The following is a 26,797-nucleotide window of genomic DNA, read 5'->3' on the forward strand; positions in this document are numbered from 1 at the left end:
TATGCCGCAGCAGTGACAATACCAGATCCTTAACCTGCTGAGCCACCCAGGAGCTCCCAGCTAACGGTTTCCTTAAATGCCAGTTTTTCTTACAATATAGCGAAGGAAGGTTTCTTAAAACCTGAAACAGGGTGTCTAAAGATATCTGGGGGTCTTCTATGCATGCTCAGCCTCTGTGACAATTCACTTCCCTAACAAGGAGAACGTGCCTTGATATCTAGGCAATCTGTTGCAAAGGTCTTTGAAATAATATGCAAGTCAGATTTTTGCTGACAAAGTGCTGCTTGGACAACCTTCAAATGTCAGAAGTTTAAAATAATAAGCCTGGATCTCTTGCTGAGGGTCTGTGGCTCCGCAGAGGGCTCAGCTTCAGGCTGCACGTTAAGACTCGTCTGCTCCCCGGGCTTCACATCTGGTGTCCAGAGCTCACGGCGGGGCCCAGCCCAGGTCGAGCGCCCCGAAGTGTCTCCACTGACTGAAGCCGGAGGGAGGGGAGCTGCCTTGGGTACAAAGGAGCAGTTCCCCAGGGGAGGGCGTGGGGACCTGGGCCCGTTGCCCAGTGTCCGCCCCTCAATGTCAGTGATGACCATCACAGCGTCAAACACAGCGCCCCAAAGAGGTCCAGAAGGGCTTTTTTAAAAAGAAAACTTATTCTAGTTGGTTTCCAGTGTTCTGTTGGTTTCTGCTGTACAGCAAAGTGGCCCGACTACGCATATGAATACATTCTTTTTCACGTGATCCTCCATTGTGTTCCATCACGAGTGACCAGATAGAGCTCCCTGTGCTCTGTGTACAGCAGGACCTCATTGCTCTTCCACTGCAAATGCAAGAGTTTGCGTCTACTGACCCGCCGTTCCCAGTCCATCCCACTCCCTCCCCTCCCCCTCGGCAACCACAAGTCTGTTCTCCACGAGTTTATTTCTTTTCTGTGGACAGGTTCTGTGTGCCACGTATTAGACTCCAGATGTAACATTTTACACCAGCAAGACCCATGGCACGCCATGAAGGGTTGTCATACCCTGAGTTAGCCTGGTATCTGGTAAGGAAACTCTTAGAAACAAAGCAGAAAGGTGCCTTCACACCAGGAACGAACAGAGGGAACACATCTCCCAGCCTGGGCCAGACTGAGTCAGAAACAGCAGGATCTGTGCAGCGTGTTAAACAAATTGTCAGTTAGTAGCATGAGGCAAAGGGCTGTGTAAGGCAAAGACTCCCCTCCACCCTCAGAACGGTTCTCAGACCTTCACAGAAAGTGCTCAGGGGCCGGTTCTCAAAGAAGCGGCCCTTCACGAATTGACTGGATGCTGCTTTGCTTCCACAGTTTAAGGACAACCAAAGAAAACTGGAGAAACCCGTCACAAGGGTTTACAATAAAAACCAATTATGCCGGAGTTCCCGTTGTGGCGCAGTGGTCAACAAGGTTGCGGGTTCGGGCCCTGCCCTTGCTCAGTGGGTTAACGATCCAGCATTGCCGTGAGCTGTGGTGTGGGTCGCAGACGCGGCTCGGATCCCGCGTCGCTGTGGCTCTGGCGCAGGCCAGGGGCTACAGCTCCGATTGGACCCCTAGCCTGGGAACCTCCATATCCCGCGGGAGCAGCCCAAGAAATGGCAAAAAGACAAAAAAACAAAAACAAAAACAAAAAACCAATTATGCCATTCGAAGCACAAAATCTTAAATCAGTCTTCAAAGAGAAAAGAAAGACACCAGTTAAAGGCTAATTTAAAAAGTACAATGAGAACCTACCACATGAAGATGAATGGGAAGCGGCAAAACTGAATTCAGAGAAAATATAAAGATTGAAATACTTTCGTTACTTAGAAAAAGAACGGAACTGTTGTGGGCTTCTCCTGAGGAATTTCTTTTCAAGCTTGTAAGGAACACAGAGGTGCCCTGCTTGGCAGGTTCCTGGGGGAGGAGCGTTTTCCCGCTGGATCTCAAGGATGCTAAGAGCCTCCAGAGAGGACCCGGCAGTCGCACCTTTCCTCATCGGATGCCATTTCCGGTAAGTGGTGTGGTTCTCAATTTGTGCAGGTGTTCCTTCCACAATAAAAAATAATAATTTTGTAAACAGTAAAATGGTAAGGGGAGGGGCCTTTTCGGGAGCATGCTGGGCGCAGAACATTCTGGAACATGCCGGGAGTGGCAGAATTTGCATGTCATGGCTCCAGGAAGGGAGCTCCTTATTTCCTGGCTTTTCTGCGTGTCTTCTAGGTAGGAAAAGACTTGTCATGAGACCCTCGGGTCCATCTTAAACCCCTGCCTCTGCAAGTGTGTGCTGTCATTTTGGGGAAGGCAGAACCAGGGAGCCAGCCTCACAGGAGCCGGGAGGGGGGAATGGGTCCCCGGGCACCCTCCCCTTGGTGAAGTCCTTCCCTCCCTGACCGGGCTCCAGGGCATACACCTCCCCGAGGCCGCCTCTCATCTTGTCCCCACAGGAGGGGTCCTCAGAGGACACACGGCCAGGACACAGCACCCAGGGCACCTGTCTCAGAACTGCTGTCCACCCAGTGCCGGGACAGCCGTGGTCTGGGCGTGACGGGAATCCAGGCTTCCCCCTCTCTGTGGAAACAAGCCCCCAATTCTCAAATATTCAACTAGCACCGTATGAGGCCAGGGGAACTGTCATCCATCCGGCTCCTCCAACTCGGCCCTGGGGTAAGGCCCATGCCCCCGCTGACAGGGACCGACCCCTGCTGCAGCTGCGTGTCCACAGCTCTGGACCCGCCTGATTCTGGCTTCCTGTGTGTCACCCGTTGGCTGCGCGGCCTCCCCAAAGATGTGTTCTCTGGGCTTCCTGCTGTGGCGCAATGGACGGAAGGCATCTCGGGAGTGCTGGGACTCAGGTTCGATCCCTGGCCTCGCTCCGTGGGTGAAGGATCCGGCCTTGCCACAACGGCGGCTTAGGTCTCAACTGCAGCTCAGATCGGATCCCTGGCCCGGGAACTCCATATGCCCCAGGGCAGGCAAAAAAAAAGAATAGGAGACAAAAAGGAGAGAGAGGTTCTCTGGCTTTGTAATTGCATTCAATCTGCTGTTTGCCATTTTGACACAAAGCAGCGTGTTACAGGGAAAACGCCTCAGCCCACAGCACTGACAGCGGTCACGGCCACCGAAGCCCTGGGAAGAGCCAGTGTAAATGCAGAAACCAGGCTCACAGGTCTGCTCTGACCGCCTCACGACAGCGTCAAGCGACTCAGACGGTTCCGAGACGCTGCAGGGCTGCAGCCCCGCCGAGCGGACCGGGGCGGAAGCCTGACTTATTTAACCCGGGGCCCTGAGAGCCTCCGCGTGGAAATGAGGCAGGGCAGCTGGGGGAACTCAGAGTTATTCTCCGGCACGAATGCTGTGACTTTCCAGCTCTCTCCTATTAGCGATGAAAAATGGTGATTTCCACCCAATTAATTACCTCGCAGATTGCACCAGCTCCAATTACGAAATTATCTAGGTGCTGGCGCACGTGTCATTAAGGTTCATGCCACAGAATGAAAAGCACAGGCTCCTCTCAATTACCTTCTGCCGCCCCGTCCTGTGGATGGATTTGCACTCCTTCCTTTTATTTCGGCACTTTGGGGAAAGCACCTCGTTTGTTAGCAGCCAAATATAGGACAGGTCCTCCTGTTACCACAGGATCCTGGGACCACAGACTTCGGACGTTATCAGGAGATGTGGTTATAATGAGGGAAAGTCTGGTCAGGTTTAATTACGTAAATTTGTGAGGTGAAGAGGCGGGGTCCACACGGCAGGCAGACGCCGGCGTGGGGGCTGCCAGGACAGCAGATGGGCAGAGGCCAGGTCACCGCAGTACCGTTAGCCACTTCCTCCCCTTTTAGAGACCTCCGTGTCATTGAAACGCATGTGTCACAGGGGAAGTGTCATCACGAAGATATTCTGTATTGCGAATTAGTTATCGGGGGGGGGGGGGTGACGTGTCATTCAGTCGTGCAGTAGCTATTTTCAGCTCTTTGTCCCTTTACAGAATCAGTTCTCAATTATCCATCACAAGAGGAGGTCAGTGGCAGGAGCAAACCCGACTGACAGGCAATTAAAAAGCATGTACATTTAGCTTTCAAATGAACCACTCGGTGGAAACAAGAAAAAAGTAGCTTTGGGGGAATTACAGTTACCAAAATTTTAAATCGCATTTTTAAATTGTTGCAAAAACAACATATTTGAATGCTGACTTTTAAACCAAGTGGTGAAAAATCAACCGAGCTCTTTGCCCTACAGGCGGCCCACGCAGTCCCCAGAAAAGCCACGCCCAGTTGTGGCCTTTCTAGTTCCTCTGGTTATTTTTACCTCCACATCCCTCATGACATGTTTATGCACTCATTATCCAAATACCAACTCTGGGTGCCATCGACTGACCTCCTGCAGTGGGAGGTGTGGCTTCAACTCACTTCCAGCACCTCTCCCTCTCCCTGTTTATCCCTTGGTCACTTTAGATCACGTCTTGTTGCATTCACTACAGAGTGAGTATTTTGCTGCATCAGGAGATGAGACTGTCACATCTCTCACGGTTCCATTTACTCATCATCCCTCCCTCTGCCTCCCAAATTCTCTTCAACGTTACTTTTACCCTGCCGAGTGTGATAGCATTTGTATTCTGCTCCATACTCATAACTAAGTGTTCTCTCACTGTGGTCTGATTGAGTCTAAAGCATGAAAAATCAATGAACAATTTTTATGTATAGATTTGTGTGTTATTCACTGCAAAGTGGACGCATAGGCTATCATTTCTTTCCTTCCTCTGATAGCTTTTTGGGTTCCCTGGAGTTTCTAATTGCCTTGTTTTTCTTGCATTAACAGCTTTGGCCTTGGCCTTAAGAAGCTAGGGGCACTGTCAAATCGGTGAACTCTCTCACCCCATTGTCGTCTTCCCTCCTGGAGGCCTCTCCCCTGCTGGGCTTGCTGCTGTAGGCCGGTCTCCGCATCCTGAGCTGTGTCCACTGTCCTCCTGGGGCCGTCTTCCTGATTTCCCCGTTGTTTCGTTGGCGTTCATCCTCATGTGATATCCCAGCACAGGGCTGTACATGAGGCACAAACGAGGAAAATGCACACACTTGCAGTCCCATGCCGTCCTCACAGCCAACAACAGTCTGGTCTGCATCTAAGCCTGGGAGCCCCCTGAGACAAGGCACGGACTTTTGTTCCCTGAGTTGTGTCTCTCCTCCAGAGCCAGGTGGTTCTACTTCCAGGATTCTGGTACCTGTGGGCCGGCTTTCCAACCAGCAGGCTTCCCATGAGGGTGAGTCGGTTGTGGACCAGTCATAATAGCAGAAGAGGGGCTTCCCCAGGAGACCCCCCTTCCACATGCCCCGGTTCTGGCTCTGGTTCTCCGGGGTGCTTCCCTGAGTTCCTCTTGGGGAGCAGGTCTGGGGGAGAAGTCAGGTTCCAGGTGCTAGCCACGCTCAGTGAGATGCTTATTAGAGGTGAGTAGGCAGTTGATTCTATGGTCTGGATTTGGGGGAAGGTCTGAATGGCAGACACAGCTCTCTGGGCGGTTGGTCTGTGGACGTTAGTTAAGCCCCAAGACGGACTGAGATCTCTGAGAGAGAACGAGTGTGGACAAGGAGGAAAAGTCTAAGAACAGAGCCTGGAGGACCACTGAGGAACCAGAGAAACCAGGTGACTTAAAATAACAGAAAGGCATCCGTCGCTGTGAGGAGGCTACTGGGGATCAAGGTGTCGGCAGGGCTGGGTCCCTCTGAGACCGAGGCAGACTCTTCCACGCCACTCTCTTAGCCTCTGAGGGTCGGCTGGCACGTCTGGCCTCCCGGCCGCGGAGATGTGGCACTTCAACACCCATCTTCCCATGGAATCCCCCTCCCTGGGTCTTCACACGGTCTTCCTTCTGGGCGTGCCTGTCTCTGTGTCCAAATTCCCCTTCTCATGAGGCCACCGTGCGTGTTGCATTAGGGGCCATCCTAATGACCTCATGTTACCTTGATTGCCTCTGCCAAGACCCTATTTTTAATAAGGTCACATTTAATAAGGTCCCCGGGGCTGGGGCTTCAACATACGGATTTGGGGAAGCGGGGGGCGCCGTCCACCCATAACGCCCTCCTGGCTCCTTCCTCAGACGCAGCCTCCCACACTCCCCAAGCCCCGCTGAGACCCTCCCACCCAGGACCTCATCCGTGAGGCCACTCCATCAGGCACCTGTCCACCTGCCACCACTACTTGGCTTGGCTGCTTCCCAAAAGGCATATTCAGTTTTTCAAAATTTCGTTCATGTCGATCACATTTCTACCATTAAATATGTAAATTAATTAAACGCTATAAAATCTCATGAATGTGAAGAGAGAACTATTTTATGAAAATCCAGTTAAACGCTTGCGGAAAACTTGCTCGCAAGAAAAGCAACTTAAAACACTTACTATGAAGTTAATATGGGATAAAATAACCATAAAAGATCAGGACAATCAGTGACTTAAAATACTGTGGAATCAATATTGTATAAAATAACCAAAAAGGGGTGGTCCTCCAGGATTCTAGAAGGACTCTTCCCGCAGGTGGTGCTGCAAGGGTTTGGCTGTTCTTGACCCATCCGAAGGAAACCCAGCTGTAAGCAGAAGTCATGCCCTTTGCAGGGAAAGAAGTCTGTTCTGTGCAGCCAGCGGACTTGCGCTCAAAGACCTGGGCTCACGTCAAAAGCGCCCCCACTTGTGCAGAAGGGAGATGGCCTCTTGGGGAGGTTATCGCTCTAATTCCTCTTCACTTGACTGCAGTCATGGGTCCTGCATCAGCACCACGTCTCCTACCAGAGGCTCGGGCATCAAATGTGCATGCGTGGCAGGAGATCCTGGGGCTGAGCCCAGCCAGGCAAGCTCAGAGCCTGACTGCTCATCCCTCTGAGCAAAAAGCAGGTTGACCCAGGAGGGACCAGGACTTGCCCAGAGAAGTCTTAGGAGGAACAACCTTTGGAAGAAAAGCGTAGTTAAACCCTAGCGCACACAGGAAAATGTAGTTAAACCCTTGCTTTAGCTGCATCTCGATTCCTTCTCCAAGCCCCATGCTTGGCTTTCTTGTCCCAGGTTCTGTTTCCCATAAAACCTCAGGGAAAACCAGCAGTGGTTGCCAGGGGAGATGGGATGCTGCAGCCATCCATCCTCTGCGAAGAGTGTGCAGCAGGTGGAAAGCATGCTTACCTGCCCCTGGGAGCCAAGGGCTCAATGACCTCAAGAGTGAGTGAGTTGGAAGAGGCCCCTGCTCTTCTGGAGCTGCCCACAAGCATTTACAGAGCACTTGCTGCATGCGTCAGATAGGCTGTGACAACCGTGTGGTACACATCGAGATGGGATGGGGCCACTGCCCTCCTGGAGCCTTCAGACCACCACAGAAACTGGAATGGATGCCAACACCAGTGGACAGTGGGGCCGGAGGGGCTGGGGAACTACACTGGCTCAGCCTGTGACGTCCCCTCCTGCAGTTCCCCAGGCAGCCCAGGAGGCACCTGCTATCCAGCTCCTGGGAGAGAAACCCCCTGGCTCATGTCCAAGTGCCCTGTGCCTATGGACGGTGGCCCTGAACCGCATCAGCCAGCAGGAACCATCAGGACCTGGGGCAGGCACCCCCCGGTGCCGTGACTCCGGGGGCCAGGTGGCACAAAGCAATTCCAGGGCCATCTGTCAGGTGAGATGAGGGCGCGCTGGCTTAGGTTCCTTGATCAACTGCAATAATAAAAGTTGGTAGATGCCACCTATGAACATTGAGCGTGGATAAGCAATGAGGTCCTGCTGTGCAGCAGAGGGAACTCTATCCAGCCTCTTGGGATAGAACATGATGGAAGATAATATAAGACTGTACGTGTATGTAGGACTGGGTCACTTTGCGGTACAGTAAAAACTGGCACAGCGCCGTACATCAGCCACTGCAATAAAATAAATAAATAAATCGTCTTAAAGATAAAAATAAAACAGCGCATCTCCTAACAAGGCCACCAGGGCGGCCGGACGCTTGGGTTAAACACCTTCGTTGCTCTTTGCAATTAGGAAAGCAACACGTCTTTAGAAAATGTGGAACGTGAAATAATAAATCTTTTAAAATGGCCCATTAAACCTCCCCATCAGCACAGCACAGCTGCCTTACCCCCCTGTCACCGTGCTTCCCTCCCAGCTGTCATAAATAGATTTACATAAAGCATATATGTGTCTGCTTGGTCTTTGTAACTGTGTGTGTATGTACATAGATGCAAATGTGTATATATATAATTTTTTTTTAATTTATGTGTCCTGTTTACGCAACTTTCTCTCTTGCTTTCCTCCTAACATTACAGCACTCAGTTGTCTCCAGGCCTTTGAACAGCCTCTGAAACACTCTCCTGCCTGGTCCGTGGTACTTGGTTGCACAATGCCCCGCTCTTACAGGGTGGGCTGTTTCCAGCTTTTCCCCTCTTATAAAGTGCGCTGGGATGAGAGTTACATAAATGTTCGTTTCTGGTCTCCTTGGATTTTGTTTTCTTTTTCCAGAAGGGGAATTACTAGGTCAAAGCAACGACACCCAGCTTTCTCGATTGGCACGCAGAATGCTCTCCGTTAGAGCTGACCCGGTTTACATGTCCGCCACCCCCCGGTCACAAAGGGTCGATCTCGCTGCCCTGCGCCAGCACCGACACCCGCCCCCAAAGCTGAGTGTGTGTCAACGTGACAGGTGAAACTGGAATTTTCATTTCGTGTGGTTGTTGTTTCAAGAATGCGCTTGTCTTTGCCCAGCGTGAGGCAGAGCGTGTTTCAAAGTGTACTGGCTGCTCTGGATTGCTCTTCTTGATTTGACGGTTCATATCCCTTCTCTTTGGTTTTCATGTTTTTCTTACCAATCTTACGAAAATAATTGGCAATTAACGATCTCGTCCCTGCATAGCATTTTTTTAAATGGAATCAATTAAAGAGGAAAAGATTTGACTCCGCGCTCGCCCCAAGCATCGTACCTTGCGTTTTCTAGAGACGTTGGAAAGGTCAACGCCGCTTCAAAGTCAGCCTTCAGTCTGGATGGACGGCCACCAGGAGGCAACATGCTTTTAGATTGTTCCACTGGCTTTGAAATGAGCTAAACTTCTGACTTCCTAAAATGTCAGCCTCATAAATTCACCCCTCAGACACAAGCAGGTGTGGTCAGCTTTCAGCAGATGTCCTCTTAGCCGTGACATCTGGGCCGTGAGCTACAGCCCCACGAAGAACCACGTCCAGTGCTTGTCCCAAAAAGCCTGAAAGAGACGCGGTGATGAGAGTTCAAGTGCTTTGTGCTTCCCCTCTTCGAATTTTCCATTCACCCACCTTTTCCCCAATTCCAGGAATTTGGGATTAAAAGAAACGCACTTACGATTTTGGCACACGTGACCTTGAGAAGCACAGATGCCCAGGGGAGAGCTTCATCCTAAAGTCACCGCCCCCACACCTGCCTTGGGGCCAGGGCTTGCGCAACCTCTGCTCCTGTCACACACGCCCTCCGGGACCCCTGGCCCTGGTCAGGCTTGGAAGACAATGGGGGGGGGGCGCTCCAAGGGAAGCCAGCAGGGGCCGTGGGGGTCCTTTCCGTGCGAGGCCATCACTTCTGGCTACGGGACTGAATGTCCTGACTTCCAAGCTCACTGACAAGAGGCTACTGAAAGCTGACCCCTTCCTTTTGTGCCCGTGAGGCCCTGCCCCTCTCTGGGGAAGACGTCCAGCCTGCAAAGTGCCCGGGGTCAGGTGTGGACATACCCAGGCTGGCAACCCCATTGGCCCCAGACCAGCAGATAAGTCACTTAGGGACTCAATTTCCTCATCTGTAAAATGGGGGCAACCACAGAACCACTTTACGGGGGAGGGAGGATGGGAAGTGCCTGCAAACAGGGCCTGGGGGCCTGAGCGGGACTGACCACCAGCGAAGGCCCCCCTTCTCCTTCCACAGGTCACAGCGGTGCTCACCCCCACAGCAGGTGCAAGAGGCCAGGAGGCTTCTACCGGGATGCTTCTGACCGACCCTAAGAGCTGTAAAACGAGCCAGATCTAAACTGAGAACCCCTTAGTCAGAACACCGCACATCCAGGTAAAGCAACTTCCTGGGCGCAGGCTCTGGGGACAGAGTGACACGGGGCCCTCAGGGGGCGGGGGCGCCCCCACCAGGCCAGGCTCCAGGCGCAGCCAGAGGAGCGGACGCTGAGTCCTGGGAGGTGACCCACCCCCACCCAAGCGCGAGGCTTCACTCACAGTGAGAAAGGGCACACTTCCTGGCACAGGCTGTGTGAGTGACACCCAGGCCACCCTCGGCTGCCCGGTGTGGGTGGGAGCAGCCCGTCATCCCGCTGCAGAGTCTCCTGGAGGCCCCGCGGGAGGCCGAAACCCCTTACCACCTTATTGCCGGGAAGTGACTTTCTGATTTGACACATTAAAAACAGGTTCACGCAGGCTTCTCTCCAGTGAGTTGGAACCTGGGAGTGACAGGCCTGCCTCCCCCGCCTGGCACGCAGGCTGGCTCAGACAGGAGCCCCTGGAAGGCGCGGGTGTGGGGCGGCCTTGCTGGAATGTCCATGTGTCGGTGCGCCCACACTCTGGGGAGAGGCTGGGAAGCTGTTTAACTGAACCCTAAATAATTAATAATAGCAAGAATAACGAGGAGCTTCCCATTCTGGATCCAGGGTCAGCGGTTGGGGGAGCCGCAAGGAATTCCCTGTCCAACCCCAGCAGGCATCCAGCTCTTGTCTGACTCCCTCCCAACCCCTGGCCAGTTCAGCCAGGCTGGTGACCAGCCAGACCCCAGTCCCAGCCCATCCAGGACCGTCCAATCCCCACGGGTCTGGCCCACCCCTGCCCAGCCCCGTACCTGCCCAACCTGCACCTGCCCAGCCCACCATCTGTCCAGCCCCGCACCTGCCCAGACCCACACCTGCCAGCGGGCACCTGCCCTGCCCATGGTGGGGAGCACGAGGCCCAGGGGCCGGCGAGTCCGCGGGCGGCCAGCAGAGGGCGTGCCGCCCAGAGCCGCGTCCAGGCGCTGCTCCTCCAGCCCCCCCGCCCCGCCCCCGCCCCGCAGGGACCCCCGCCTGGCCCCCGATCCGACCCGGACCCGCCCAGCCCCGCGCCACGGGGAGCGCCCTGCAGCTGGTGAGAGGGGTGCCTGCGGTTGGGCGGCGGGCGTTCGGGGAGCCGCGCAGCACGCGAGTCAAAGGCGTTTGTGCCACCTGTTGGCCCAGCGCCCGCACTGCACGAGCAGAGTGGAGCCACTGCGAGGACCGAAGGGTTGCAAGAAAGAAAGCCCCTGGGTAAATACGGATTTCTGTTCCACGGTGCAGGGTGTTTTGTTTGGTTGGGCGTTTTTTGAAAGCTAACATTTGGAGCCCTAGCAAACTGATTAGCTGTTTGTTTTTTTTCTCGTTCAAATTTTGACTCATCGGGATTTTCATGCAAAAGAATAACTACCATAGATAGCAATTACATACGTCTCATTTTTTTCTCTGTACGTGTATTTTCACCTTGTTTTTGAAGAATGCGCCTTTTAACACGTGAGCTACAAGATGCATGTGTAAACCGCATGCGCAGGTCGGTCAGCAGGAGAACCACGTGGGGCTCAGACGGACAAGCAGCAACTGTTACAACTCATTCAGCCAGACCCACCCTTCTCTGCATTCATTCGCTTTGTCGTCCACAAGATGCTTGTTGGAAGATACGCAGAATTTGGTCTTAACTGTGTGTTGTGACTGCGCCTCCGGAACACGGAGAACGAGGGGGGAGGCTTCGGTCCACGTCAGTGGCGACCGCAGAGCGAAAGGGAGGTCGGGGGCCGCATCACACGGACAGGGTGGGCGTTCTCTGCTCTCACACTGTGTCCGTGCCAAATGCCGTCCCTGCGACCCGGGGTTCTCTAGAGCTCGTTTCTTTTATACATATATATTCGTATATATATATATTCTTTTATATGTATATATTGAACATTTTAAGACAGTGGGGCCCTGGGTGTAGCGGGAGAGCACTGTATCCCTGTTACAGACACACAGAGATGGAGAGGGACACACAGATGAGGCGAGAGAGATGAGAGAGAAAGACGCAGAGGCAGCCGCGAGAGAGAACCGGGCCCTTGCGGATCCACAGGCATCTGAGTGCAGGCTCACGTCGGCCCTCGTGGGGAGCGGGGCGAATGTGCCGAGCCGACGGACCGGCCCAGGGTGGGGTCACTCTGTGAAGAGCGACAGGCGAATTCACAGGAAAGACAGTTACGATTTTGAGTCACCCAAAGGCAGGTAGGGAGCCCCAGGAGGCGTGAAGACAGAGCCGTGTTATGGACAGAAGCCCCGCTGGTGAGAGAGGAGCCAGACTATGATGCAGCCACTCGTCCAGCTGGCTCCTCAGCCACATGCGTGGAAGGCGGCGGGCACAGTACCAGGCAGGGGAAGAGTGAAGATGCCCAGACAGGGAGCGGGGAGGGGAAGGACCCTGAAGTGATGGCAGAGGTGCGTCAGGGGTAGTGGGACAGAGGGGACAGCGAGGGACACATCACAAGCTGCATTTCCAAGTAGCCCTTCTTCAACAAATGCCTGTCAGATGTTTAACCCTGGCCAAGTCCTCCGCGAGGAACTGGCATCACCAATGTCCAGGGGACAGTAAAAGTCATGACCTTCCAGGAACCAGAGTCCGGCCGCGCAGTCACACGAATCAATGTGAAGTCACACCTGTGCCCGGGTGGCTCCCGGGAGTGACGTGGACATGCACACAGGGCAGTGCGGACCTGCCCGAGGAGGCAGAGACCCCTCCTGAGCTGAGCTGGACGCACGAGTTCAAGATGGGCACGAATCCATCCGGAGCTCGGGAAGGGCCGTACGTCTCACGAGAACTCTGAGCACAGGCAGGTGTAACGGGCGTGGCACCCAAGGCCGGGCAGAAAAGGCTGCCGCTGCCGCCGTGGCCTCCAGGCTCCTCACCCCCAGACACTTCGGCTCAGGACACCCTCCTGGAACTCAGCCAGCCTGCCGTGAGCAGCCCAAGCACCCCGGGGCCACCATCCCTGCAGACACCCCCTATCAGCAGACAGCTGCCGGCATCGCCTTCCAGCCCGAATGAGCTTGGAGATGCGGCCGCCCCGCTGGAACCTGCCCACACCCACGTGAGCAGCTCGCAGCTCAGAACTTCTGCCCCATAGACGCCGTGTCCAGCCTTAGCGGTTGTCACGTTACACCATTCCACGTTGGAGTGATCTGTTCCCTGGCAGCCGGGAACTGGAACAGAATCCAGGGCTGGGAGGTGGGAAGCTGCCAACCCAAAACCCAAAACATGTGACATTGGGTTTGAGGCTGGACGCCAGGCACAGTTTGAAAAGCTTGACGGGGCGGTTGGACGGGCGCTACGGGAAGGGGGGAGAGCGTTTCTGGACTCCGGGGGAAGGAAGCCCCTGTCACTTGGTGGCAGACCCTCGGCAGCACTGGCGGCTCTGGTGACACAGGATACGGAAAACGTACCTTAGAATCATTGTGATCTCGCTAAGGAACTTTCTAGGCAGAATTCGAAAGTGCCACCTGCCGCCTTTTTACTCGCTCCGATAAAATGTGGAGGAGAGAGGGAGCGACAGTCTGTTTGGTCTTGGAGTAGAGTGTGTGTGAAATCAGCAAGGCCCGCAATTGTCCCTGCAGCCCCAAAGGGCCTCAAGGGAGAGACGGCCTCAGGCGGAGACCAAAGTGGGTACTGCCAGGAAGATACAGCCTCGCGGAATCGAGGCACAGCTGCAGACCCTTCAATACGATATCCGACAGGGCCAAGCCTCCCATTAAACCGCAAGGCTCCTGGGGGCCTCTCTCACGGGCCCTTTAAGCCAGACGGCTGTGCTTCTAAGGCCTTAGAGGGCCCTTCTGTGCAGCCTCATAGAGGGTCAGGTGGAGAGAGGCTTTATCTTGAATAACCTAACTAGACTTGTCAGTGCGCCTCCTGCCTCATGGAAGGGGTTGTAAGTTGGCGCTGAAAGCTCATGGAGTTTCTAAGGGAATCGCCGCCCTTGGCTGAAAAGGACGGAGAAAGTCATCATGAAGAGAAGCCTGCGGCGCCCCCCAAATTGCCATGGGCAGGAAGCAGGCCGATAAGGCGGCCCAGTTGCAACCCAAGTCCCCTTCTTCCCGAAAAGGCGGAACCAGAAGCCCCGGGCTGTGGGGGTTCCCTCCCAGGACGAGGACTGGGCCCCGGCTGCAGAGGGGACGGCGCGCCTGGCGGGATTTGGAACTGCTCCAAGCAGGAACGGCCGTTGCCTCCCGCTCCCCCCGAGAGGCACGAGGACGTCCGCCGCAGCCACCTTCGCTCGGGGCCGCCGTTGTGTTAGGTGAGGGGCAGGCCATCTGCTAGATCAGAGGCCCCTGGCCCGAACGGACGTGCAGCGAAGCCTGGGCTCTGAGCTGGGCTCTGTGGGGGAGGGAGACGGAGAGGGAGGGAGACCCATCCTGGAGACGAATGCGCAGGCGCACGGCACACAAGTCAGCAAATGGGGAACTCACTCCCGAGGAAAGAGAATGAGACCATCGAAAGAGGACTCTCAGAGTTCCCTGGTGGCTCAGCGGGCTAAGGATCCAGCATCGCCGCTGCTGTGGTGCGGGTTCAATCCCTGGCCTGGGAACTTCTGTAGGCCATGAGCACCGCCAATAAAATTCTAATTAATGTATTTAATGTGGAAAATAGAGGGGGTAATGGAAGGAGTGACTACAAAGTGAAAGGGGTGCCACCCGTAAGGCCCTCTGGATGCTAAGAGCTATTTTGAAAAGAAAAACGTGTATAGTTCATTGGAGACGCAAACATGAAATAAGAGGATGGAGTGAATTTATGGGCCTGTATCTCTCAGGTATTTTCTCTGAAAGAAAATTCAGGGGAACGGGCGCGTAAAAACAGGGTGAGCGGCGCAAGTGCAAGGAGCCCCTGCAGCGGCGTCACTGGGAAGGACCTGAGGCTGAGAGGAGAGAGGCAGTTGTGAGAGAGAGGCTGAGTTTGGGAGCAAAAATTATAAGCCACAGCGTGAGGCTCCTGGGTAAGGGGGAGTGGGCTCCAAAACCAGGGCCGTGGGGACAGGACAGAAACAAAGCGAAGGTGGAATGGTTGCGTGTTACCGGCTGCCTTTCTCTGCTGGCGTCTGTTATCCTGACGCTGGGAAATGAGGCCGGTGCAGGGCGCGGCGAGAGGAGGCTTGGAGAGCCCAGAAGGGCTGGAAGCAGCATCACGGGGAGGCGAGTGGGTGTGAGGGCCGAGGGGGCAGCAACACGGGGCAGCCACAGCCTCCTGGGGCCAGCGGTCCTGAACGTGGGCCCTGGGAGGCACTTCCTGGGCGCAGACCTGAAGAGAGGGTTCGGTGTTCGGTGGCCATGGTTTGTCCGATGCTGCGATGGAAAAAAGTGCACCAGGGACTATAACGCCGTGGCCCGGAGCGGGAGGGGGCTGGCGGGTGGTCCACGGAGACAGAGGGTGGTCTGCAAACACAGCTACTGATCACATCCGCGCACAGCCTCTTGCTCACTGGGACAGGATCGGAAAATAAGTCAGGAAACAGGGTCGTCTCCGAGTCATTACGTAGGAACCAGCAAGAACCCGCTCAGCTGTACCCTGTGGCGGGGTGGGGCGTGCGGATGCTGACCTGGCCCAGGGACACCTGAGTGGGTGCAAAGGGGAGCAGGAGGAGGTCGCTGGACCTGAGAGGTCGAGTTGCTGAGAGGAACGGGTGTCCGACGGCCAGTCAGCGGAGGAGCCGGGATGGGGGGAGGAGGGCGGGGGTCGCCCTGAGCTGGCTGCAGTGCTGGTCACCTGAGGGAAGAGGTGGCAGAGCCACAGCACGGGAGACCCCGAGGAGCGGTTTCCTTGGTGATGGGGGAGTGGAGACCGGCGGTCTGAAGGGGGCGATGGGGCAGGAGATCCTGCCTCGAGGGAGGGCGTCCGCCCGGGGCTGCCCTCACGGGGGCGGGTGTGCACAGGTGTGACCCTGCCCAAAGCCTCGGCTCCCCAGTGTGCAAGTGGGGCCAGGGCCTTAGGGCCGCGGTGGAGGTGAAAGCACACACTTCGAGCGTGTGCGGCCGGCCCGTGTCCCCAGTGCCCTAGAGTTCAGAACCGTGTTTGTCACCGAAATTCAGTCTCACGGGACGTGCCCTGCACTGTCTACACCTCGGGGACCAGAGTGGACTGGGCAGACAGAGAGGCAGGGCGGATGGGCTCAGAAAGCCATGACTCCCCTGCAGCCAAGTGGATTCTATGAGACATGAGATGGAGGAAAAGGCAAATGACGTGCTTGTGAGCAGACGGGCACGTGTGACCCAGCCGTTGTGGGGGCGGGGGCGGGGACCCTGCAACACACTGAGCGCACCTTTCCCAAAGGCCGTGGCACCCGCCAGGTGCCACGGCGAGTAGAGGAAGGCACATTTCTCTTCTGCTTCGTAAGGGTGTGAGGTTTCCTGCCACTTCTGAAGGACGGAGGATTTGGCACGACCTCCATGAAAAGTGGCTTCGTTTTCTATTGTCTGCCCTTCTCAGAGGCCAGGCTATGGGCCAGGTGTCATCTGTGGAGGTTCCGACGGAGGAGAATTCTTAGGAACAAGACAAACATTTCCTGTTTTTTTTAAACATTTAATCTCAGATTCAAGACCCTTAAGGAATCAATTCATGTCATTACACAGCTTCTAAGCAGTCTTTTTAGAAAATCCTCGTGACATATAAAATCCTAGGTGTGTGCTGAGGGCACAGTATACATTTCTTGGAGCGAACAGTAAGAAGGCTGCTCCGTCTCCACTGGTTCACTTAACATCTGCACTTGGTAATTTATCAGAACACATCATTTTGCTATTACCTAGCTGAACACCAAGGAGAAAGTGCTATCCAAAACACATTTGTGAAGCGTCATTTCTAGAAATCAATAATGGCATTCCTTTTGTTTTCAGCCGTGAAAGAGCTTCAAGCACAAAGACAGAGGAGGGTGGGCACTGCAGCTGTCGCAGGCGCAGGCCGCGGAGCAGTGGCTGCAAACACAGCTACTGATCACGTCCGCGCACAGCCTCTCGCTCACTGGGACAGGATCGGAAAATAAGTCAGGAGACAGGGCCCGCGCCCGAGCGAGCAGGGGCAGTAGGACGTGGACGCGCAGAGCCTGAGCTCACAGGACACGCAGCCCAGCCCCTGCCTCTTCTGAAAAGGGAGGGAGCCGGTTCCCCGAGGCCGGTTCCCCTTCGGGATCGCAGGTCACGCTTCCATCCTCAGGCCCTGACTGCGGTCACCAAGGATCCCCTGCACACTGTCACCTCTTGCCAGGGCTGTGAGATGAGACCTGTCCCGTCGGAGCCAGTGGCTCAGATGTGGAGGCCACAGGAAGATGCTGGAACGAGCCTGAATGCGGACCCGCCCCCGGCACCTTCCTTAACGCAGCACGACTCCCGAAGCACTGGGCGTGGATGAGATCTTTACCAAACTCTCCTTGACTTTGCACTCACTGATGAGACTTCCCTGCATCCCTCCTAAGAAGCCAGAGCTAAGCCGTGCGGACGGCGACGCTGGCTGGGATCCTGGGACCGAACGAGGGACGTCAGGTAAGAACTGAGGAAATCTTCCATAATAATTCCGAGTCCAGACTGGTTCACTAAGCGTAGCAGATGTAGCCTCTAATAGAAACTATTAATAATAGGAGAAACTGGCGGCAGAATACCTGGCAACTCTTGGAGCTATCGTCACAATTTTTCTGTAAATCTGAGCTGGTCTGAAACGTGGAATTTATTTTCAAAGCGACTGATGCTAAGGATGGAAGTGCGACGGGGACCACATCTCAGGAAGGTCACTGGACAACACGCAGGTCCTTGGTTGTACTCCTGTCTGTCCACCTAGAAATTCCCTCTTTCAGGCATCTAACCTAAACAATGTACAGAGAGCCTGAAACTCATTCTGAACAAAGGTGTCATTGAGACAGAACACACAGCAGTTAAAAAAGAAAAGGCAAAGAGTGGAAGGTCATGCAGATTCTTAAAGATGCTGCAGATTGAGTTGACGATGCCTCTGAGTGACAGCAGCAAATGGCCACAGCATCACAAAACCGTAAGGAAATGCACTAACGTGCTAACAGGAATTACCTCCAGGAGGTGACGTTAGAAGTGGATTTCCGTTTCATCTTTGTTCATTTATAATTTCAGAAATTTTTATATTGAGGAGATAGTCCTAAAATAAGAACATAAGCACACACAGTAAAAGGATTAAATTGAAGATGAAAACATTCACTTGCCTTCCTATCGTCAAGTGTAAAAATCACTATGCAAAGGGTGGGTTTTCCACAACTTTGAATTCAGATATAAAAACCAAAATGAGGAGAACCGTACTTCTACAGAACCTTGTGTTTCACTTTATTTTATCTTTTGTCTTTTCAGGGCCACACCCGTGGCATATGGAGGTTCCCAGGCTAGGGGTCGAATTGGAGCTGCAGCTGCCAGCCTGCACCACGGCCACCGCAATGCAGGATCTGAGCTGCATCTGTGACCTACACCACAGCTCACAGCAACGCCGGATCCTTAACCCACTGAGCAAGGCCAAAATGATTCAAGAGGATGGATGAAATAGGAGTAGATACATTACACATAAATAAGCTCAATTAGTAATTACAAATATTCCCCCAAATTCAGAATAATTAACACAATATTAAGGGAAAAGAATGAAGTTGGAGCAGTGGCACTTCCAGACTCTCTGTGAAGCTGCAATAATCAAGACCCTGCGGTATTGGTAACAGAAGACAAAGTGATCAATGGAACAGAACAGACCCACATAAATAGAGTCAACTGCTCTTTGACAAAGGAGCCAAGGTGACATCAAAGAGCCAAGACGATTTTCAACAATTGGCACTGGAACAACAGAACATCCACATGCAAAAATAAAAAAGAATCTGGTCACAGACCTTACACCCTTCGCAAAACTTAACTCAAAGAGGATCGGAGCACTACATGTCAAGGACCTAGAAGACAGCACAGGAGAAAACCTGGGTGACCTTGGGTTTGGAGATGGCTTTCTCGATACCATATCAAGTGTACGATCCATGAAAGGAAAGAATTGGCTGTTAAGGAAGGCTGTTCTGACCATGTGAGGTGGTACCTCATTGTAGTTTGGATTTGCTTTTCTCTAATAATTAGTGATGTTGAGCATTTTTTCATGTGCCTACTGGCCATCCGTATGTCTTCTTTGGAGAAATGTCCATTTAGGTCTTCTGCCTGCTGGAGAGGGTGTGGAGAAAAAGGAACCCTCCTTCACTGCTGGTGGGAATGTAAATTGGTACAACCACCGTGGAAAACAGTCTGGACGTTCCTCAGAAAACTAAATACAGAACTGCCACATGATCTAGCAACCCCACTCCTGGGCATTTATCTGGACAAAACTGTAAGTCAAAAAGATACACGCACCCCTATATTCACTGCAGCACTATTCACAATAGCCAAGACACGGAAACAATCTAAATGTCATCAACAGATGAATGGATTAAGAAGATGTGGTACATATATACAATGGAATACTACTCAGCCATAAAAAATAATGAAGTAATGCCATTTGCAGCAACATGGATGCAACTAAGTGAAGTGAGTCAGAAAAAGAAAGACAAATACTGTATGATATCACTAATATGTGGAACCTAAAATATGGCACAAATGAACCTATCTACAAAAGAGAAACAGACATATAGATGCAGGGAACAGACTTGTGGTTGCCAAGGGGGGCCGGGAGTGGGATGGATGAGGAGTTGGGGTTGGTAGGTGCAAACTATGACATTTAGAATGAAGAAGCAATGAGGTCCTGCTGTACAGCACAGGGAGCTACATCCAGTCTCTTGAGATAGAACCTGATGGAAGAGAGTAGGAGAAAAAAATATTCAGATGTACGACTGGGTCCCTCCGCTGTACAGCAGAAATTGGCACAACACCGTAAATCAACACTTTAATGAAAAAATTAAATTTAATTTTAGAAAAAATATTGATGAGCTGGACTTCATTAAAATGAAGCACTTCTCTTCCGTTCTACTCTGCAAAAGACAATGTCAAGAGAAAAAGGCAGGAGTGCCCATTGTGGTTCAGTGGAAACGAATCTGACTTGTATCCATGAGGATGCAGGTTCGATCCCTGTCTTTGCTCAGTGGGTTAAGGATCCCGCGTTGCCGTGAGCTGTGGGGTAGGTCATAGAAGTGGCTTGGATCCTACCTTGCTGTGATTGCAGTTTAGGCCAGTGGCTACAGCTCCTATTCAATCCCTAGCCTGGGAACCTCCATGGGCCCAGGGTGCAGCCTTAAAAAGACAGAAAAAAAAGAGAGAGGAAGCACACCAGGGTCTAGGAGAAAATGTTTCCAAACAATATAAGACTATGACCTGAAATATACAAAGAACTCACAAAACTCAACAATAAGGAAACAATCCAACTGAAAAATGAACCAAAGACACCTCAACAGACACCTCACCAAAGGAGATATTCAGATAGCAAGTAAAGCATTTGGAAAGATGCTGCCTTTTCTATGTCATCGGGAGCTGCGAGTTAAATCAACAAGGACACACCTGTTAGAATCCACATCAGGACACGGACAACACCTAACGCTGAAGACAACATGGAGCAGCAGGAATGCTCATTCACTGCCGGCGGGAAGGGAATGGTACAGTCACTTAGAAGGCAATTTGGTGACGCCCACGCAAAATCCTGCTGTGAATGTTCAGAGCAGCTTTATTCAAAACTGCCAAAACTTGAAAATAGCCAAGATGACATTCAAGTGAATGTATAAACACACCAGCCTCACCAGGCAATGGCACATCACTCCAAGCTAACGAGCAATGAGCCATCAGCCCTGACCAGACGTGGAGGAAACTTAGACGCCTATGACTAAGAGAAAGAAGCCAGTCTGAAACGGCTCCCTACTGGGAGGTTTGTGATCATATGACATTACAGAAAAGGAAAACTATGGAGACAAGAAAAGGATCAGTATTTGGCAGGGGCTGGGGAGAAAAAGGAGCCCAGAGAATTTTCAGGGCAGTGAACCTGCTCTGAATGTTACTACAATCGTGGGTATATGCCATCATACGTTTGTCCAAATCTGTAGGATGCACCACACCAGCACCAAAGTCTAAGGTAAGCTTCGGGTGATTGTGATGTGTCATTGTGTGTTCATCAGCACTCCTCTGGCAGGGATGCTGGTGGTGGGAAGACTGTGCCTGCGCGGAATCCGGGGCCATGTGGGAACTGTCTGTATCTTAGTCTTAATTTTGCTGTGAACCTAAACCTGCTCTTTGAAAAATCCTAGAAAGAAATCTTTGTAGGAAGTCCTCACTTAGTGGCCTTTCCTAAGTGATTGCGTCAGACTTTTGAAGGAAAATGAATTCCACTCCTTCCTCAACTCCTCCAGAAAACAGAAGAGGAGGACCTGCCTCCCCATTTATTCTATGAGACCGATGCTATCCTGCTGTCAAAGGCAGAGGAAGACACATCCCAGGGAGAGAAAACTTCAGCTCAGCCTCTCTCATGAACAAGACCCAGGGATTCTCTACAAAATATTAGGGAACCAAACTCAGCACATAAGAAGGAGGATTACACACCATGAGCAAGTAAAATTTATTCAGGAACACAAAGTGGTTTCCTATCCAACATATATTAATTTAATAAATTCAGCATAAAGAGGAGAACATAGACAATCATCTGAAAAGAGGCACAAAATGTATTTGACAAACTCTAACATCTGTTTATAATTAAAAATACTCAGTATTAGAAACAGATGAAAATTTCATAATGCAGGACATCTACAAAAAAGTGTAACTCATTAGCCTAAATTTAATGGCGAAAGACTGGACGCTTTTCTCCCTAAAACTGGAAACAAGGCGAGGATGAGCATGCTTGCATTTCTAGTCAGTATTGTCTGAGAGGGTCTAGCCAGTGCAATCAGGCAAGAAAAAGAAATAAAGACACAGCCCTGTGAGACGGGAAACAGAGAAAATTGCCCCCATTCCCCCGTGACAAAATGCTGCACGAGGAAACTTCTAAGTTCACAGAAACACCACTGTAAGGAAGAAAGGAAGTCAGCAGGGTGGCAGCAACTAGCTCAGCAGAGAAAAACGGCTGTCTCTCCATCCTTGCCTGAAACCAAAAATAAAGAAAACACTCCCTTTTATGATTGCATCAAAAATAATAAAATACTCAGGGGAAAAAATGCAAGAAGAGAAGAAGGCTTGTATTTTGGAAATAACCAAATACTGCTGCGGGAGTTGAAAGACCTTTGAAAATGGAGAAACATCCCTCCCCGGCTGTGGACTCGCCTCCAACACTGGGCTGTAAGGTGGTACCGACGCTTCTTCAGCAAACAGGTTCTTTGCAGCTTCAATAAAAGGCCTACCGCAGGGCCCAGCAACGCCACTCTGGGGTCGACTCCAGGGAGGTGGAGACAAAGGAGCCCACAGGAAGGACACGTACGAAGCGCTCGGAACAGCGGCGCTGGTCACAGTAACCCCGAGTGGGAGCCGACGGGGAGCAGGCGCAGGAGATGAGAGCTCCGCTTCGAGCGGGTCGCTGTGCGGCCGCACCTGCTCCTCTGAGCCGCTCGCCGCGGTATCACCTCCGCCAGCGTCTTCTTCCGAGGCCTCTGTTTCAGATGCGGCTCCGCCGAGCCCTGTGTCTGACTCCTGCCGGGCTTCAGTCCGTGCTCGTGGGAGGTTCGCGCTGCTTGACGTCCGTGCCCGGGGCTCGCGCCTGGCCTGGGCACCTGTGTCTCTCTCTTCCCTCTTCCGCTGCTGTTTGTTGGACATTTCTGTTTTTCTGCAGATTTTCTTTTTAGGTTGCTGTTGGGTTCCGAAGAGATCTGGAAGATGCACGTCCCTCCACAGGATACTGGCCTGTAGAGGCGAAGCGCAGGACGTGGTATTAGACGCCTTCCCCCCCCCACCCCCCCCCCCCCGGCTCCGCCCCCGCCCGTTGCATCAGCTAGGGTAACAACAAGCCACTTCGACAGGAAGCCTCCAGAACAGTGTGGTAAAAGCTTACCTGCCCTCCCCAAAGCCCTATTCGCCTCGAGAAAGCACACATGCCTGTCGATTACATGCTGCATGTATGACCGCGTCGCTGTGCTGTACAGCGGAAAAGAGCAAACACGACTTTGTAAGTCGACTCTCCTGCAATGAAACTCAAACAACAACTATTCACAGCCACGAAGGCCACACTCTGTCCTGTTCAACCCCTGAGCCGCCAGGTTACCTGGGCCTCGGCGTCCAGCTGGCGACAGAGCAAAGACGGGGTGGGGAGAAGCTTCCGGAAGTTGTACGAGCCACGCCTGGTAGTGGCCCTTGTTAGATTCTAATCCCACAGGACTGGGCTGCGTGGCGCCCCTGGAACACAGAGTGGCGCGTAGCCCCTGCCTGGCAGGTGGGTCGGGTTCCGGGCCCCTTGGAGACCAGTCCCGAGACCCCTGCAGCCCGTGACCGCGACCTCGCGCACGGAGTGTCTGGGCACATCTGCCTCCTCGTTACCGATGTTTTCCTTTGCTCCCGGGAGCAGGTGGACTCTCACGGAATCGTCTCCTCCTGCTTTTCCTGTGCCACTTTTCCTGTGCCACTTGAAATCCCCTGTGGTGTTTCCAGCCCAGGAACTGCCTGTCACCCCAAGAGTCCTGTCCAGTCCCAGAGGGGCCGTGGCTGGAGGAGTCGGGTCTCACCGGGCAGGGGACTATGAGAGGCGGGCAGTCCCCTGGGGCCACACACAGCGCCCTCTCTTCCTGGGACGTGGCTTCTGTTTTCACTGGCCTGGACGGCTCTCTGCCGGCCCTTCCTCACACCAAGGTGGGTGCCAGCCTGGCCACAGCGGGGCCTGGTCTGTGCACTGGGAGCCCATGCTCGCCGGGGGAGGGTGCACCGTGCGGCACTGGCTCGAAGACCCATGGCCGCTCCCCTGACTCCAGGGCAAAGCCCTCCCGCCTGCCAGGCCCGCCCCAAAGAGCTGAGCCCCCGTGTGCCTGGCACCAAGGAGGTCACACCAAGAATGCAGCACCACCCAGGACTTCCAGGTCCCCCAGCCCCCTGAGTACCGGGGACCCCAAAGCGGATGAAGATGCAAATTAGAAGAGTGAGCACGCAGACGCTGTGAAACACGCTGGTTGTTGGAACACGGGAGAAACGTCCCCCAGACGGGCACCCGATGGCCTTATCACCCGACAGCCTCGTGAAAGAGTTGACTACTTTTCACACAATCAAATGATCTTTAGGAAAAACCCCAAGTCCGTCTTTGTATTTGCCAGTCTGCTCAGCACAGTTTTAGACATTGGATTATAGCTGTGACACTCTCCCGAGTACTCAGAAGCTAAAATACCCCGACGCATAAAACAAGAAAACCAAACCAAACACCAAAAAAAAGCCACACACTTACCACATTTCATTCCCCAAAGTTCTTTCACTCATTTAGCACAAATCCAGTCAAGGGAGAAGAAGGTGGCTTTGATCGCCAGGAAAGGTACAATTTAGGGCCAAACTGCCATTTCCACAATAAAATGTGTCACTTCTTAGGAGGGGTCGTGGCTTACATGAAAGTTGCAGGGCTGTCAGCTTGTCTTCAACCGTGAACTGACCCCTGTGCTGACGGTGCCAAAGCAGGACCACACAGCCCGTGGGCCAGCTCTGGCGTGTCCCCTCTGTGAACACGGCTGACGGACGCGGCCGTGGCCATGGCCGGTGGCGGGGGCGGGGGTCACAGGGGATTTGCTGCAACTTTAAGAGACTTTGTTGTCAGAGGGCAGGTTCGCATTCCCACCCACACACGGCTGGTCCGACCTGAGGTCTCAGAGGTTGTTTTCACCCCGTCGAGAAGCCCCGAGGAGCTGGCCTTGCCGTAAAAAGCCGCCCTCGGGCTCTGGGCTGAGAGCAGCCCGGCCCTCAGCCCCACAGCCTTTCCTGGCTTAGAGGCAAACACTGTACAGGCCCCCCCCTGAACAGACGCATTTCCAGACAGAGCATCTCAAATTGCTTTCCTGGAATTTAAATTCCCAACAGAAAACAAACAAAACCAACCTGCTGGCACAAGGCAATTGGAAAATGAAATAGGAAGCCACTCCTGGAGTTCCCACTGTGGCTTGGCAGGTTAAGAACCTGACATATTATTCATGAGGATGCAGGTTTGATGCCTGGCCTCACTCAGCCGGCTGTGCCACAAGCTGCAGCACAGGTCACAGATGTCGCTCGGATCTGGTGTTAACTGCGGCTGTGGTGTAGACCAGCAGCTGCAGCTCTGATTTGACCCCCAGCCTAGGAACTTCCTTATGCCTCCAGTGCAGCCATAAAAAGAAAAAGGAAAAACAAAAGAAGCCCCCCCTTGAAGACCCCCCCCCTCCCACGTGCTCCGTGGCCTTGGTGGCACAAGGGCACAGGTTCCTCTGTGTTGGGCATCAGGCTCCTGACCGAGGCCCCCGTGCTGGCACCTGCTCTCACCTTTTCCTCCAGCACCAACTCAGCAGGTCCAGCTGGAGCTGGACAACCTGTGGCCAGCATTCCCGCAGACCCAACTGCCTGCCGACGACTGGAGACCACTGACCCCCATGGCAGCTGTGCCCAGGTCAGTGGACGCCCACGCAGGGCGCCTCCAGGACAGACGCGCCAGGAACACAAGGTTTAGATCAAGTTGGCTTTGAAACTCTTACTTTTTATGAAAAGGTATTGGAAGCGCTCGAGGGTTGAGCAAATTCGGAAATGCTGTGTTTTAAACACACTGACCTCACGATGCCAGCCGCCCCCTCTTTTCTATGAGGCTGTCTTCCTGGAGTTTCAGGATGAGCTGTGCTGACCGACTAGGTAGAGGCGCAACATCAGGACGCTCGCATTGGGAAAAATCTCTTTAAGAAGTAGAAACTTGCTCTTTGAAAGATACTGTATTTGCCTCCTTTGAGGGGGATAATTGTGACCAGAGTTAGTATGTTTATCTTCATATCGCCGTATAATTATACAGAAGAGAAAAGAAAATCAAGATTAAAAGCCCCAGAGCATGTTACTAGACTCTATTAACCAATCCCATTTTTAATTTCTCTATACTTACAGCAGTCCTTGTGGAAATTGCTACAACAATCTATTAGGAGCTATTTCGTACATATGTTTAAGCAGTTTCTCTGCACAGTGGCTTTAAAATAATTAGTGATTTCACCATGTTACTTTACCGCGCCCACAAAGCAGGTCACTCTTCTCCGTTCACGTTTTCTCGCTTTATAAAATAAGAACATTGAATAAAATGAGAAGCATCTGCTGCCTACCCCCCAAGACTGCCGCGGCCCGGGGCTCATAAAGAGAGAGGGACCAGAGCAAAACTCTGAAGTATTCCAGCTGCGGCCGCGGCTGTCAGTATGGCCGGGGATGCGCCAACCTTCAGCTACCTTTCTAGAAGCAAAAATAAAATTCCAGGTTTCTCGCTGATCAGTTCCAGGGAGGTGACCAGCCGTGTTTGCGGTGGAGGTCGCAGTTCCTGGGGGGGGCGGTGCGATCCTCTCTGGGGGGGGCGGGGGGCGACCCGCCGGAGGTGCCGCGCTTACCTGCAAACGGGAGGCCTCGGTGCTAACTGCTCTGGGTTGTTCTGCTTTTTCTTTGCGCTCACGGGTCTGGAAGCTCTTCAAGGGCACATTTTTTAGAAACGCACACACTTGGCTTCTCATTAGCTAGGAATGCTTCTTTTCCCCGGCCAATTTCTACACCTCTGCCTTTTTGTGGAACTCCCCGCCCTCGAGGGGCCCAGGTGAGCCTGAGGGCTTCCAGGTGGGACGGAAGGTGCTGAAGGCAGGGAGATAAGGCCGCTGGCCGAGGGCAGAGGCTCTGAGGGCGGGGGTGGGGTGGGGGGGGGGAAAGCAGCCTGCTGGGGGCGGAGG

The 26,797-nt window shown here is 53.2% G+C and overlaps 1 long non-coding RNA gene across 2 annotated transcripts; it reads right to left on the reverse strand.

Annotated features, from left to right (window-relative positions):
* Positions 1–16,530: 16,530 nt before the first annotated feature.
* LOC110257297 (uncharacterized) lies at positions 16,531–26,495 on the reverse strand. Of its 2 annotated transcripts, XR_014830843.1 has the most exons (5): positions 23,161–26,495; positions 22,951–23,033; positions 22,230–22,802; positions 18,039–18,123; positions 16,531–17,821 (listed from the first exon to the last, which is right to left on the reverse strand). It is a non-coding gene; the product is annotated as an uncharacterized LOC110257297 (long non-coding RNA). The 2 variants fall into 2 exon arrangements; XR_014830844.1 differs by lacking the exons at positions 16,531–17,821; positions 18,039–18,123 and adding an exon at positions 21,508–22,050.
* Positions 26,496–26,797: the final 302 nt, after the last annotated feature.

Source organism: Sus scrofa, chromosome 16, assembly GCF_054392235.1.
Source record: "Sus scrofa isolate SSC_HxYL_T2T_F1_AM1 chromosome 16, Sscrofa_HxYL_maternal_Yorkshire_Landrace_v2.0, whole genome shotgun sequence".
Classification (NCBI taxonomy): Eukaryota; Metazoa; Chordata; class Mammalia; order Artiodactyla; family Suidae; genus Sus; species Sus scrofa.